General features: G+C 40.6%; 1 pseudogene; it reads right to left on the bottom strand.

The window, feature by feature from the left end:
- Positions 1-344: 344 nt before the first annotated feature.
- LOC143671710 (developmentally-regulated GTP-binding protein 1 pseudogene) lies at positions 345-12,010 on the bottom strand (annotated as a pseudogene).
- Positions 12,011-15,539: the final 3,529 nt, after the last annotated feature.

Here is a 15,539-nt window from a genome sequence, read left to right on the forward strand (position 1 = left end):
TGGTAACTTATAAACAACCTAACCTGCCCCTTTTTACCCTTTTTGAATATACTGTTCAGTGGTGCAAAGTTGTGCCTCCATCTTTTTCATTCATTGCCCAAACATTTCCATCACCTGATTCATTTCTGTGCTTTTTTAATTTTTAATTTTTTTGGCAAACCAGGTCCTTTATGCAATTAAAACCTATGAGGTGGTGCCAAGAAAAGAAGAAAGAAGTTCCAGTTTGTGTGCCTCCATCTCTCTCCCCTAAATCGTGACCCAGCAGCAGCTGAAGCCAAGAAGGGCCATGGTGTAGGGTGTCTGGTCATAGGGAAAGCTGCTACAGTTGGGGAAAGGGAAAAGTTTCACTTCTTCACAATCTGAATGACATCTTCGTTCTCCAACATATGGTCTTTACTACTTTCTGAGGATTGTGCTTCACAGACAGACCCCAGACCAGAGCGTATTTAAATTCTTTGATAAGATTTTTATGAATCTTCATGCAGAAATCCTCCACTGTGGTCCTGGAGTCAGGCAGCACCACAGGGGATGTGTAGTTTGGTAACTGGCCTTTGGGTTTGGTTTTAAATAATCCCAGATCTTTTCCAACAGGTCATCAAAATTCCAGTGGTGATGGGCAGAGATGGGTACACAGTGAGGTACCTTACAGATGATATCCAATTCCTCAATGGAGCTCTGATCAATCTTATTCAACACATAGATACAGGGGATATAAACTGTATCCTTCCACCACATCGATGAGGTCATCAGCTGTGGCATCACTACGCAGAGTCACATCAGCATTATGAATTTTGTATTCAGCCAAGATGCTCTTCATAATTTCAGCATCCAGCTCACTTTGAGGGCAAGTGGCTGTGAGATTAATGCCTCTTTTATCCTTCTTCTTAAAGCCAATATTCGGGGGGTTGCTGTTCAAATGAATGTCAAAGCCTTCCACTTCATTTTCAATTATCTTCTTATGCCCCGAGGGTTTTAGGACATCCAGAACAATCACATGAAGTTACAGGTTTGGCCCCTGCAATGAAGTGACGGCCTCTTCCTTTCCCATCTTTGGCACCCTCAATGATACCTGGGGTGTCCAAAAGCTGGATCTTGGTATCTTTGTATCTGATGATGCCTGGCACAGTGGTCAGAGTTGTGAATTCTTAGGCTGCTACCTCGGAGTACACTCCTGCAAAGTTACAGAGTAGTGTTGACTTCCCAACAGATGGAAACCCCACAAACCCAATTTGAGCATCACCTGTCTTGTCCACATCAACACCTTCTCCTGGTCCACCACCACCATTTTACCTTTTGGAGTAATGAGTTCTCAGTGAAGCTTAGCAAGGCGAGCTTTAAGCAACCCTGTGTGATGTGCTATGGCCTTGTTCTTTTGAGTTCGGGCCATCTTGACTTCAATCTCCGTGATTTTGGCTAAGGTGCTACTCAAGGTGATGAGTCACAAGTGGGTGGGAATGAAGTAGCCTCCCCTCTGACTGTCCTTACTCCTGTGCTTTTTAAATTTAATTTTTATGAGAGAAATTGTGGATTTACAGAACAATCATGCATAAAATAATAGGATTCCCATACACCACCCCACCACCAACACTTGCATTGGTGTGGAAAATCTGTTACAATTCATGATAACACTTTTTTTTGTAGTTCTACTATTTTTAAAACAATAATTGCATTTGTTGCAATTGATGAAGGACTTTCAAGGTGGTACCGTAACTATTGTGCATAGTTTATGTATCAGTATTTTTCCCACATATTCCTGAGATTTTTTTTCATGCATGTCTTTATTTTATTACTAATCTCCCCATACACTGGATGAAGGTGGTGTCAGTCACAAGGGTTTAAATATCACACCATCACATGATAAAAGCTATATAGTTATACAATCATTATCAAAGATTAAGGCTTCTGGATTACAGTTCAACAATTTCAGGCATTTTCTTCCGGCTGTCTGCTACACTAGAAACTAAAAAGAAATATCTATATAATGAGTCAGTAGTCATAATCACTTGTTAAATCCTAACTTCTCAGTTGCAAATCCTCCCTCTCATTTGATCATTCTCTCAATCTTCAGTGATATCTTATCTAGACAGTGAACATTTTAGCCTCTTCATGCTGGAAAAGGGTGCTACCCTTGTGGGGTAGAGGAATAAAACTGGTTGATGTTCTTGCAGAGATTGGTACCTCTGGGTTTTAGGCCTTATCTGGCATTGGAACAATCTGGAGGCCTTAAGTTTCTGAAGAAATAAACTTACTAAGTAGAACATTTATAGAGTCTTAGAGCACAGAGCATTCTTTTTAGGGTCTTCAGGAATACTGTTGATTAGAGCTTGGCATACTGAGGCAATTTGAAGTATCTGACTGAAGCTTGTACAAAAGTAACTTCCAGGGTGACCTCTCAACTCTATTTGAAATCTCTTAGCCACTGAAAGTTTATTTTGTTTCATTTCTCTTCCTCCTTTCTGTCAAGAAAGCATTCTCAATCCCATAATGCCAGGACCAGGCTCATCCCTAGGAGTCATGTCCCATGTTGCCAGGGAGACTTACACCCCTGGGACTCATGTTCCATGTAGGGAGGAGGGTAGTGAGTTTATCTGCAGAGTTGGCTTAGAAAGGCCACATCTAAGCAACAAAGGAGGTTCTCTGAGGGTGATTCTTAGGCATAATTATAATTATGTTTAACTTTACCATTGCAGAAATAAGTTTTGTAAGATCAAGATTAAGGTCTTGGCTCATTAATGCTTGAGAGAATATTGGGAATATCCCAGGTGGGGAATTTTAATTGTTCCACATTTTTTTCTCTGTCCCTTCAAGGGAACTTTGCAAGTACTTCTTAATTTTCTGCCCAAAATACTCGAATGTATCAGAATGTCACATTAACCTGTATACAATAAGAAGATCTCATTCCCTATTCTAGGTTCCATGTAATTAGGTTGTTTAAATACACTGACAAAATAGGTTAAATTAGATAGTGTGGAATAGAAAATTTAAATTTTGGATAAAATAAACATCTCTTACTTTGGCCTCACACAGAAGTTGGAGTTTTAAAATATATGCAATATCATCCTTTACCTTTTAGTCTGATTTACCTTAGTCCTATCCGGATCAGCTTCATTCATATCACTAGTTGAAGTCTGATACGTTTTTCAGTGTTTCTAACAGTTCCTCTATTGGGGTAATGCATCTTTCATAGCTGCAGAACTCTAGCTCTGAGTTTCAGGTGTCACACAAATACCTGAAGTTCCAGGGTTGACCAGGTTATACACAAAGAGCTCAGCATCTCAGAATTTAGAAATAACAGTTACAATTTCAGAACAGATGGGACTGCTGTAAGAGCTTACAATCTAGGACTCTTTACAATAGGCCCCAACCTGATAACGCATGCTCTTGACTTCAATTCATCACGTAGAGTGCTGGATTAAATGGCAATTCTATACTTAGCTTACTGAGGAATCGCCAAAGTGCCTTCCAGAGCAGCTGCATCGCTCAACATTCCCACCAATAGTGAATAAGTGTACCTACTTTCCACATCTTCTCCAACACTTGTAATACTCTGCTTATATATATATAATAGCCATTCTAGCAGATGTGAGATGATATCTCATTGTGGTTTTGATTTGGATTTCCCTAATAGCTAGTGAAGTTGGGCATCTTTTCATATGCTTTTGAGCCATTTGTATTTCTTCTTTGGAAAAGTGTCTATCCACGTCTTTTGCCCATTTTTATATTGGGTTGTTTGTCTTTTTGTTGTTGAGTTGTAGGATCTATTTATAAATTTTGGATATTAAACCCTTATCTGATATGTAGTTTCCAACTGTTGTCTCCCATTTAGCAGGCTGCCATTTTACTTCCCTGACAAAGTCCTTTGACACACAAAAGTACTCCATCTTGAGGAGATCCCATTTATCTATTTCTTCTTTCATTTCTTGAACTTTTGCCTATAAAGGTCTAGGAAACCACCTCCTACCACAAGATCTTTAAGATGCTTCTGCCCATTTTCTTAAAGTTTCATGGTCTTAGCTCTAATTTTTAAGTCTCTGATCCATTTTTTCTTTTTTTAACTTTTTAAATTGTATAATATAACATATATGCAAAGCAAAGAAAGAAAAAAGCAATGGTTTTCAAAGCACTCTTCAACAAGATGTTACAGGACAGACCCCACAGTCTGCCATGGGCTTCCACACCATGATCTCAGATTTTTCCCTCTAGGTGCTCCAGAACATTGGAGGCTAGAAGGAGTAGATACTTTTATTTTATCATCACAGTTGACTTTTTTTTTCTTTTTTGTGAAAAATAACATATATACAAAAAAGCAATAAATTTCAAAGCACAATTAGTTGTAGAACAGATTTCAGAGCTTGACATGGATGACAATTCTATCATTTTAGATTTTTACTTGTAGCTGCTCTAAGATACTGGAGACTAAAAGAGATATCAATATAATGAGTCAGCAATCATATTCATTTGCTCAGTCCTATCTTCTCTGTATAACTCCACCATCACCTTTGATCATTCTAGCTTTCTCTTTAGGGGTATTTGGGTTATGGCCATTCTAACTTTTTTCATGTTGGAAGGGGCTTCAAAATATCAGGTATGGAGATGGAACTACCCGATATTCTGAAGAGGCTGGGCCCTCAATGTCTCAGGACTTATCTGGTCCAGGGACCGAGCTGGAGGTTGTAGGTTTGTGGAAAGTTACTCTAGTGTTGGAACCTTCGTAGAATCTTATATATTACCTTAGGTGTTCTTTAGGACTGGCTGGAATGGTTTTGGTTGGGGTTTGACAAGTTATGACAGGTAGAAATGTCTAACTGAAGCTTGTGTAGGAGTGACCTCCAGAGTAGCCTTTCAACTCTATTTGAATCTCTCAGTCACTGATACTTTATTAGTTACACTTCTTTTCCCCCTTTTGGTCAGGATATATATAAAAAACAACCTCTCAAAATCCAGAAATAATAATTACCACTCTGGATTAAATGTGTTTGCTATAAGAGCTTACAATCTAGGTCCCTGTTTTCTTATAAGCATTTTCTAAAGGAGACCATACAATAATCATTCTTTCGTTTCTGGATTATTTTGCCTCACCAAATGTCCCACAGATTCATTCACATCGTTGCATGCCTCACAACTTCCTTCCTTTTTGTAGCAGCACAATATTCAATCATATGTATCCACCATCATTTGCCAGTCTACTTCTCAGTCAATGCATCCTTCAGCCACCTGCATTCATTAGGCATCATGTATAATGCCCAAAGTCCACAGTCCATCAACCCTCTCAATTTTAGATAATTTCATTGTTCCCAAGAGAAAGATGACAATAAACACACCCTCACCAAATAGGAAGTCTAAACCTACTCTTAACTCTTGTTCTTCCCCTCGTTATTTACCTCTGCTGTTGCTGTGGTAGTGCTGATGTTTTCCTCTTAAACATAGGTCATAGCATGCAATTGTAGTTTCCCCCCTCTGATCCATTTTGAGTTAATTTTTGTATAGAGAATGAGATAGGGGTCCTCTTTCATTCTTTTGGATATGGATATCCAGTTCCCCAAGCACCATTTGTTGAAGAGGCTGCTTTGTCCCTGCTGAGTGAATTTGTCCACCTTGACAATCAAGTGTCTGTAGATGAGAAGGTCTAATTCTGAACACTCGATTTGTTCCATTGTTTAGTATATCTATCTTTATTCCAGTTCCATGCTGTTTTGACCATGGTAGCTTCATAATATGCTTAAAAATCAGGTAGTATGAGATCTCCCACTTAATTTTTCTTTCTCAAGATATTTTTAGCTATTCAGTACACACTGCCCTCCCAAATACATTTGATTATTGGTTTTCTATTTCTTCAAAGTAGGTTGTTGGGATTTTAATTGGTATTGCATTGGATCTATAAATCAATTTGGATAGAATTGACGAATTGACATCTTAACTATATTTAGTCTTCCAATCCATGAACACAGCACATCCTCCAATTTATTTAAGTTATCCTTATTTTATTTTAGCAATGCTTTGTAGTTTTCTGTGTATAGGTATTTTATGTTCTTGGTTAAATTTATTCCTAAATATTTGATTATTTTTGGTTGCTATTATAAATGGAATGTTTTTCTTGATCTTCTCCTCAGATTGCTCATTACTAGTGTATAGAAACACTACTGATTTTTGTGTGTTGATCTTGTATCCTGCCACTTTGATGTACTCATTTATTAGCTCTAGTAGCCTTGTGTTCTAGTTTGCTAGCTGTCGGAATGCAACACACCAGAGATGGATTAGTTTTTAATAAAAGGGGATTTATTTCATTAGTTCTTCAGAGGAAAGGTAACTAACTTTCATCTGAGGTTCTTTCTTACATAGGAAGGCATGGGGTGATCTCTGCTGCCCTTCTCTCCAGGCCTTTGGGTCCCAAAAACCTTCCCTGGGATGATTTCTTTCTGCATCTCCAAAGGCCTGGGCTGAGCTGCGAGTGCTGAGATGAGGTATGCTGAGCTGCTTGGGCTGTGCTAGTCTCTCATTTAAGCACCAGCCAATTAAGTCAAACATTATTAATTGCAGCAGACACGCCTCCTAGCCGACTGCAGATGTAATCAGCAACAGATGAGGTTCATGTACTGTTGGCTCATGTCCGCAGCAACAAAACTAGGTGCCTTCACCTGGCCAAGTTGACACCTGAATCTAACTACCACACCTTGCTCTAGATTTTGGGGGATTTTCTACATTTAGGATCATGTCATCTGCAAACAGTACTCTTGTGCTTTTGTCCTTATAGAAGAGAGGCCTGGAGTACTTAATGCCTTTTCACTTTCCTGCTTTATATTTACCTGAGGGAAGTCATGTAGTTAATAAGGGAAGTTGATTAATTAGCAGATGACTTCTTCCAGGCTTTTAAAAAAGGTCCCAGGAGATAAAATGTCCAGGGATAGCTGAGTATTTACCTCAGGACTGAATCAGTAATGATGGAATTGAGTATCGGCAGGTAGAGAAAGATTTTGATTTGTGGTGCACAGAAGTCTTTTTTAAAAGTCTCCTCAAATCAGAAAACATAGGCTATAACTCTTTCTGGTGTCAGCCATGTTTAGGGATTCCTGCATCCTATTGCCCTTCACCCTGACCCTGTCACTTTACAAAAATAGTTTCAACACTAAAGCCAGTCAAGAAAACAAATGAGCCAATGGTTACAGGCTGAAGCCTTTGGCCCGGCGTCCCCCTCCCGTCCTTTCTGCTTGGAGGTTCTACTATTCCCAACTCTTACTCCCAGGAAGGTGTGGCCAGAGCAGAGCCTGGGGACCTAGGGCAAGGCCTCCCTTGACCTAAAAAAAATTCCTCGTATGCAAAAGTTCTCAGATTAATACAAAAACATTTTCACACACACACGTCCATTCTTCTAGGTTAAGGCATAACAGAAAGGGAAGGGGAGCATGTGCTCAAGGGTAACAGGGGGCCAGAACTGGGGATCAGCCTTTGGGGTTTCACTGCCCCCATAGTCCATGTGTGATTTACAAGAGAATGGTTCCTAAGGAGAGGAATCCAGCCTTTTTGTCTCGGGGGCAGTCTCTTGCCCCTTATTGACTGCATCCACCTTGCACTCCATTGGTTGCCCTCTCTGTCTCCTAGCAGCTCCTTCTGGAAATTTCTAAGCTTTTCCCAATGTAGGACTGGGTTCATGGGCATATAACCTGTGCACACACAGAGCCCAATCCTTAGAAGGACCCCAACACTGGTTTAATGCTGTGCTATCATCATCTTGAAATTCTTAATTTTTGAACAAGGAGTCCCACAAACTAGTGAGCTGGTCCAGTGTGGCTGCCATGGCCTGTGGTCAGTACAGCGCATTTCCTCCTTCTACTCACCAAACCAGCCTCATTTGGGGTGCCAGACCTGTCCTTCAGAACTGTGATTTAGCTGCTCCATCAGTCTTGCCCATCTAATTGATGGACAGCTACAACTCCTGCTGCAGTGTCTCTCACCCTTTCCTCAGTATACCATGCTCACTATACCTTCATCACTGGGGCCCTTTCCATATACCCTTAGCCTCGGCATTTATCGGACTTCTGTGGACAGTGTACATGACTTTTCCTGGTGGATGGGATGGATGTGCCTAATCTGTAACCATGGATTCTTCCTTCTTTTCTTCCTCCCTCCCTTCTCCCTTCCTGCCTGTGCTGGTTTGAAAGGATTATGTACCCTAGAAAAGCCATGTTTTAATCCTGATCCATCTTGTGAATCTTTTAAACCCTATTCAGTACCGTATGTTGGAAGCATGAATTGATTTTCTCCACGGAGATATGACTCACCCAGTTGTGGGTATTCACATTTGATTAAAGGAAGATGTGACTCCACCCATTTCAGGTGGGTTTTGGTTAGTTTATTGGAATCCTTTAAAAGAGGGAACCATTTTCGAAAAAGCTTGAGAGCCACAAAAGCTCCAGAGCCCATGCAGCCAGCGACCTTTGGAGATGAAGAAGGAATATGCTTCTCGGGGAGTTTCATGAAACAAGAAGCCTGGAGAGAAAGCTAACAGATGTCACCATGTTCACCATGTGCCCTTCCAGATGAGAGAGAAACCCTGAAATTCATCGGCCTTCCTTGAGTGAAGTTAACCTCTTGTTGGTACCTTAATTTGGACATTTTTGTAAACTTGCCTTAATTGGGACATTTTCACAGTCTTAGAACTGTAAACTTGCAACTTAATAAATTCCCGCTTTTAAAAGCCATTCTGTTTCTAGTATAACACATTCCAGCAGCTAGCAAACTAAAACACTGCCACTCTGCTTCTCTCTTTACCTACCTTCCCTTCTCCTCATGCCTGTGAGTTTGACTCTGTAGGGTAGATGGTAGCTAGGATTAGGAGCTCCAGCACCTTGCCAGGGGATGAGTAGAATGCCTCATCTTGTCTGATAGGGGCAGCATTGCAGTTCATCTTAGCTCCTGTTGGCTGTGGCTGATAGTCTGGTCACATCACCCCAGGGCCAGACCTCCTGCAGGTGGATAGGGTCTCTGTGCTTTAAAGGAGACTTCTCCTCTTGCAGAACATTTGCCTTGGTGCAGAGTGTCTTGGTGGACTTGGTGTGCTCTGACTTTCTAAGTGTGCTCTAGCTGTCCAAAGCTATGATGGTCTGAAGGGCACGTGGCAGAAACACAATGGGATCAGGTAGGGCCAGAGACAACCAGGAGTAGGTAATAACTGGAAATGTTTGATGTATACACTTTACTTCAGACCTGGTGCGAAGGCCAAACCAGCAAGCAAAGTGTGTCAAAGTGTGACAGGCAATGGAGAGGGGATATCTATGCCAAAAGAAATATGAGGCTATGGCAGCACATAGGGTACTACAGCAAGGAAGAGAAAATCTGGTGAGATTTAAGAGTAATCTAGACCATATAACAGTAGGAAATTTAACCGATATTGAAGTCTGGAAATAAGATTGGGGTCCCTAGAAGACAAACCAGCAAGAGCAAGCTTGGTGTCTGCCATTGCGAGCAGAATGTTCAGACCATGACACAGAGTTCAAGCTGGTTGTGATTCCTTTTTGCTCTTGGCTTACTAGCTGTATAAGCACAATGACTCAAAAGGTTTGGGATGGCTCTCTTGACTGCTGATGGCCACTCATCCTTACTTGTGGTGCATTCTGCTGCTTTTGCAGGGTCTTACCTAGTATGAACTGTAGAAGGACCCAGAAATGTGAAGTTCACTCTGGTAGACACCTCTGTTTACGGTATTGTTCCACCTAAGCTCTGGTTCTCTCCTAAGAGACTCTGTATTGGCAGGGGCTTTACCAAGGCAAAACACCCCTGCAAAAGGGCTCTTGTGAACTTGGTATGGCAAGGTCCATATCCACTAACGGGCATAGTGACATAAGACCCTGCAAATCCCAAGTGCTTATGCTGTTGTTGCTGCCTCTGCCTTTGTCACAAAGATCCAAATGCACAAGGATATGGTGGCACCCACCCTGAGTGTCTTATGACAAAATCTTTGAGGCAATCTGGTCCTAAATGCCAAACTCCCTCACGCCCAAGGAGGCCAGTGAATACCAATGCACTTATTTTGCAATGCCAAACCAAGCACCAAGAACTTGGATTTTGTTAAGCTGCTGCAGCACTCCAAGATTCTAAGACCCTGGTTAAATGTAAGACAAAATCAAACACCGTAGCTGCTATGGAAAAATTGAAAGCTGAGGAATGCAGCACTGCTTCATAGGAAATAAATTGGGATTTCCTGGAGGAGAAAGCCCAACATGATAATCAAGAGAAAGGAAATAATCAGCCACAAAACTGCTATTAGAAGGCAAGAAAAAGAAATTCAAAATGAAACTCAAGATCTGGCCTTATTGGAAATTCAAATTTCAATTAAGGATTGCATTCAAGTAGAGAACAACAACAACAAAAAAGTATGATTGACTATGACAGTTTTCAAAAATGGTTCTGGGTTAGACTTGTCCCATCCTGAGATCCACCAAATGGCAAGCATCTTGGAAACCCCTTAATGAGCAAATTTTCGTGGGCCGCTACTGACCACTTAAAAAGGGCCCGTCCAGAATACAATATTTCCTGAATAGGAACCTTGTCTTTTCTTCTCCTATGCTGGATTTTTATGGCCTGGTGGTCAGTCCACTCCACTGGAGTGGTTCTTGGTGCTAGGGCCCTTGGCAACTAGGCCTTCTTTGAAGAAGGCAGACAAATGTGCAGAATTGGTATGGTTCAATGGGTCTACCACTTTGGTGAACACACAGAAAGCAGAAATGCCCTTATTAGCCATGTCAAGTTCCTCCTAGATGGACCAACAGCTATTTTTTAGGAGTGTTTCCCCAAGTTACAAGGCATTCCTGTTGCCCCTAATTGGATAAGCAGCTACTATAAGGAGCCCTGAAGTTATTAGGATTACTGGTCAGCCACTAGACCAACCCTAATGTCCTGGTCTATCAAATTCAAACACATGATAAACCTTTCAAGCAAAGGGGTGTCCAGAAGAGTAATGATAAGGGCCCTTGGGGCCAAAATCATCCTGACACTGAACACACTGTCTGGTCCAAGAAACTTTGTAACTGTGTGACATTCTAGAACAGGCCACACAAATAGCCCAACAGATGCGCCACCTAACAAAAACAGCTAACAGTATAGTACAAATTTTACACAAGGCACCCCAAACTTCCATAGACCTTTCCTCCTGGATGTCCCCTGCATCCTGGGTGGCTGGCTGCACACTTTGTTCCAGAGGCCCTCCTGCAAGGAGGTGGACTCTACATGCAGAGCTGGCTAAGTAAAACCAGCATGAACTACACACAAGCGTATTTACTAGAATCCTGGCATGGTGAACCAAATGTCAGGGATGACTTGTGGAAAAATAGAGTTGAGCACAATAAATCACTCCTAGCAAAATGACATTTGACCAAACCATTTACACCCGCCAGCACAGAAACTGTTGGAAGCCCCAGCCACACTGACTTCTGCTATGTCTGATAAATCACTTGCAAAACAACCCTCCCTGCTCCTTTTGATTCCCCCCCCCCCCACCCGCAACCCCCATTCTGCACTGGGATGGCTATCAGAAATGTGTCCACCCCTGGCATTATTCAAAAGCAAAAATATATATATAATCTCCTATATATATATATTTTCCTATATATGTGTATGTATGTGTGTGTGTGTGCATATATATATATATATATATATATATATATATATATATATATATATATATATATATACACACTCAGGACCAACCAGGAGCTCTCTCTCCCTCCCTCTCTCTCTCCCTTCGACTTAATATCAGGGAGCTCTCTTGCCAGTGGGCCCTCTTGCCCAAGTACTCCACTCCCCTCCCTTTGTCTGTGCTTGAGTATAGTAAACCTTTGAATTATTTGTGATCACTGACTCTGGTGTAGTGTGTTTTGACAACCAATACCTTTCAACAGGAGGGAATGGCAGACTCAGCAACAGGAAAATTCGAACCTTAGAAACCATAGTACTAGAACACTTACCTCAGGGAAGAGGCATAGATCCAGAGACCAGTACTGGGGCATGAAGAGGGCATGAACGTTGGGATAAGGCATGTCCAGAAGAGTAAAGAGTTCAGGCTTTACAGCCTTTTATTCATACAGAACTTCTACTGTGTGCTCAAGGCTCTGGGCTTGGGGCTGGGTATACCATGATGGCTAAGACAGGATGATCCCAGCCTTTGCAAAGTTGGTGAACAAAAATAGCTTCAGCTCTTCTATAAGCTATGTGATCGTTGGCAAGTCACTTAACCCTGTGACTCAGTTTTCTCAACTATAAAATGAGGATGACAATACCTACTTGGCAGGATTGTTTTGAGACTGTGACAGTTCCTCGATTTCCATACGGAACTGATTTAGGCACAACCTAGTTGGAGGGGACAGTCAAGGGGAACCTTATATTGAATATGTGTTCACCTAGCAAGTTAAAGTACTTACTCCTTACGCATTTATTTATTTGGAGCTGGGTGCAGGGATCTGATGGAGATGGGGGAGAGGAGCTAAAGTCCACCATCTCTCAAGCCACCCCTGAAGATGAAACAAAATAATGTGTATAAAATGCCGACTACAGTGCCTGGCATAAAGTAAATGGAAACTCAACAAAATCCAGTTATACAATTTGATGCACAAAGATATGACTTATGGCAACCATGGTTGGTGGGTTGGGCTAGACTTACAGTGGTCCTTAGTGCTCACTATGCCTTAGCATTATCTGGGGGAGCTTTTAAAAGATATTTCTGTCTTTCGGCCGTAGCGCCATCTTGCTAGAAACCTCCGCGCCATGAGAGCCAAGTGGAGGAAGAAGCGGATGCGGAGGCTGAAGCGCAAAAGAAGAAAGGTGAGGCAGAGGTCCAAGTAAACCATTAGCGTGTGCACCCATGGAGACCAGGGGAGTAGAAATAATGGAATGCCAGAGGCTGAGGATGCTGATATGAGTTATTGACTGCAGGCTACTGTCTTGATTCTCTCAATGGATCTAGAACTTCCAATAATTGTCCAACTTTACGAAGACCTGTGAAAGACCTTGTTTGTACCAAAACAGCCCCTTTTGGTCCTTTGCCCTGGACCTGTGACGTTCTGGACTAGTTCTGTTCTCAGTTGTGACCTACTGTAACATGTGTATAATAAACCATCTCTTTCGTCTTAAAAAAAAAAAGAGAGATTTCTGCCTAATCCTTAACACCAGAGGTTCTGAATCATTTGGTATAGTGTTGATCTCTAGCATCTGTATTTTTTAAATCTCCGAAGGCATTTCCTAATATGCAGCAAAGATTGAAAACCAATGTTAGGGCCTGGAGATGTAGGTAAGTCTGCAGCTGGGGGTTGTTGATATTGTCTGGTAAGAAGGGAGGACTTAAGACATTGGGAATGAGTCAGGGCTTTCAAAAATTGGGTTGAGGGCAGGGATGGCAAGTGACAACATTGATCAAATCACTGGGTAGGTGGCTGTTCCTCCTTCCTTTTCTCTTTGCTTTTTGAAGATATAGCATTATGTCTATGGTACTGTAACTACAGCATTCTTTCTCATGCTTTTCCCAGCGAAAATGCCACATCATAAGGCACTTCAGGAACTCACAGGCAAATGGAATTAATAATTTAATCTTCAGGAAATTAGAAGTGCAAGCATCCTTCTTTTCACTTCTACTTTTGAAGTCAAGATGTTGCATGGCAGATGCATTTTTGAACATGTCTATTTCTGGGTCCACAGCATCTATTTCAGTGGGTCACACAGAATAGATTCTTGAATTATTTGTTGAGTGAATGAATGAGATGAACATGACTTTTAACGCTGATCAACAGAACTGACAAAGCATAGCTGCCAGGTCATATTCTAGTTTAGGAATACGTGTGTGAGAAGCTGTTCTTTTGTCTTTATATTAATGAGTTAATGTTGATTTAACATAGATTGTTACAAGTAAGAATTTTGAAGTGTGCTGATACCCTTAGAAGATTTAAATGAATAAAGAGGAGATAGGATTACAATTCTGAGCTCACCTATCAATAGCTCCTTGAATATGTGCCACTAGATATGTGAAAGTTTACATCTTGGTTAATGAAAAAATAGTTAGGTCACATTATTTTCTATAATCTGGCTGCAAGAAGGAATTTACCTGTGACCTAAGAGAGGCATTTTGTTGTCAATATATTTGGCATTTCCCTAGCCTGTTTAGTTGGGGTTATTGAACTCTTTTTCATAATTTTGGTCACTTTTAATACATTATTATCATTTGGAAAGAGATTTTAAAGCATCAGTGAAAATGTTCTTTCAATGGACCCATTGAGTGTGGCAAGTAAAGTGGAGCTGGTCCACAATCCCTTATCCAAAATCCCTGGGGTCAGCTGTTTCAGAATTATAAATTTTTGTATTTTAGTAAGATAATATGGTACTTATTACTCTATATTTCATAATCCTTGGTGTCAGGGGAAATGCCACATAAGAAAACACGTTACTATTTCTACAATAAAATGTTTGTATATTCACGTTAAATAGGATAAATAGAGTATATCCAGCCTAATACCATTTCAGGTCAGGTTTTGCCACCATATTCGTTTTTTTAATTATGATTTTCAGAGTTTTTTGGATTTGGAAATGAGATTGTGGAACTGTAATAGGTATTCCTTAAATAAGCTGCCTATACCACAATGTATTATAACCAAACTATTGAATGCCAAAGATAAAGCGAGAAGGCCACAAGAGATGGGCAACGTGTCAAGTACAAGGGAGTACTTAAAAGAGCTCATGGACTCTGTGAATGTGAAAACCCTATGTCTGATGCTCCTTTTAGCTACTATATCAACAGAAGAGTAGAACATATGGAATAAAAATAAATAATAGGGGAAACAAATGTTAAAATAAATTCAGTTTGAAATAGCGGTAAATGAAAGCGAGGGGTAAGGGGTATGGTACGTATAGTTTTTTTTCCCTATTATCATTTTATTTCTTTTTCTGTTGTCTTTTTATTTCTTTTTCTAAATCGATGCAAATGTACTAAGAAATGATGGATATGCAACTATGTGATGATATTAAGAATTACTGATTATATATGTAGAAGGGAATGATTTCTAAATGTTTTATTTTTTTAATTAATAAAAAAAGTAAAAAAAAAAAAAAGAGCTCATGGAGAGAGAAAGACTCAGAACCAACACAAAGAGGAGAGAAATGAAACCAAGACGCAGATGTTTGGAGATGCTAAACTAAGGGATGAAATCTAGAGTTTTCCCCAGAGAAGCTAAGTGAGGGTCCACAGACACTAAGAATAAAAGCCACTGGACTCATAAATTGAAAGCAACAAACTGTGAGCAAGGGCTAGCTGATGTCACCATGTGCCATCCCATGTGACAGAGGAACCTGGATGCTGTCTTTCTTCTGAGAAGGTACCTCTTGTTGGTGCCTTAATTTGGATATTTTCATGGCCTTAGAATTTTAACTTGTAACTTAGTAAATCCCCTCTGTAAAAGCCAACCCATTTCGGGTGTATTGCATTCCAACAGCTTTAGCAAACCAAAACACAAGGCAAGAAGGCAGTAGGACAACATTTAAAACACTGAAAGCAAAAAATTGCCACC

Source organism: Tamandua tetradactyla, chromosome X, assembly GCF_023851605.1.
Source record: "Tamandua tetradactyla isolate mTamTet1 chromosome X, mTamTet1.pri, whole genome shotgun sequence".
In the NCBI taxonomy this organism is placed as follows: Eukaryota; Metazoa; Chordata; class Mammalia; order Pilosa; family Myrmecophagidae; genus Tamandua; species Tamandua tetradactyla.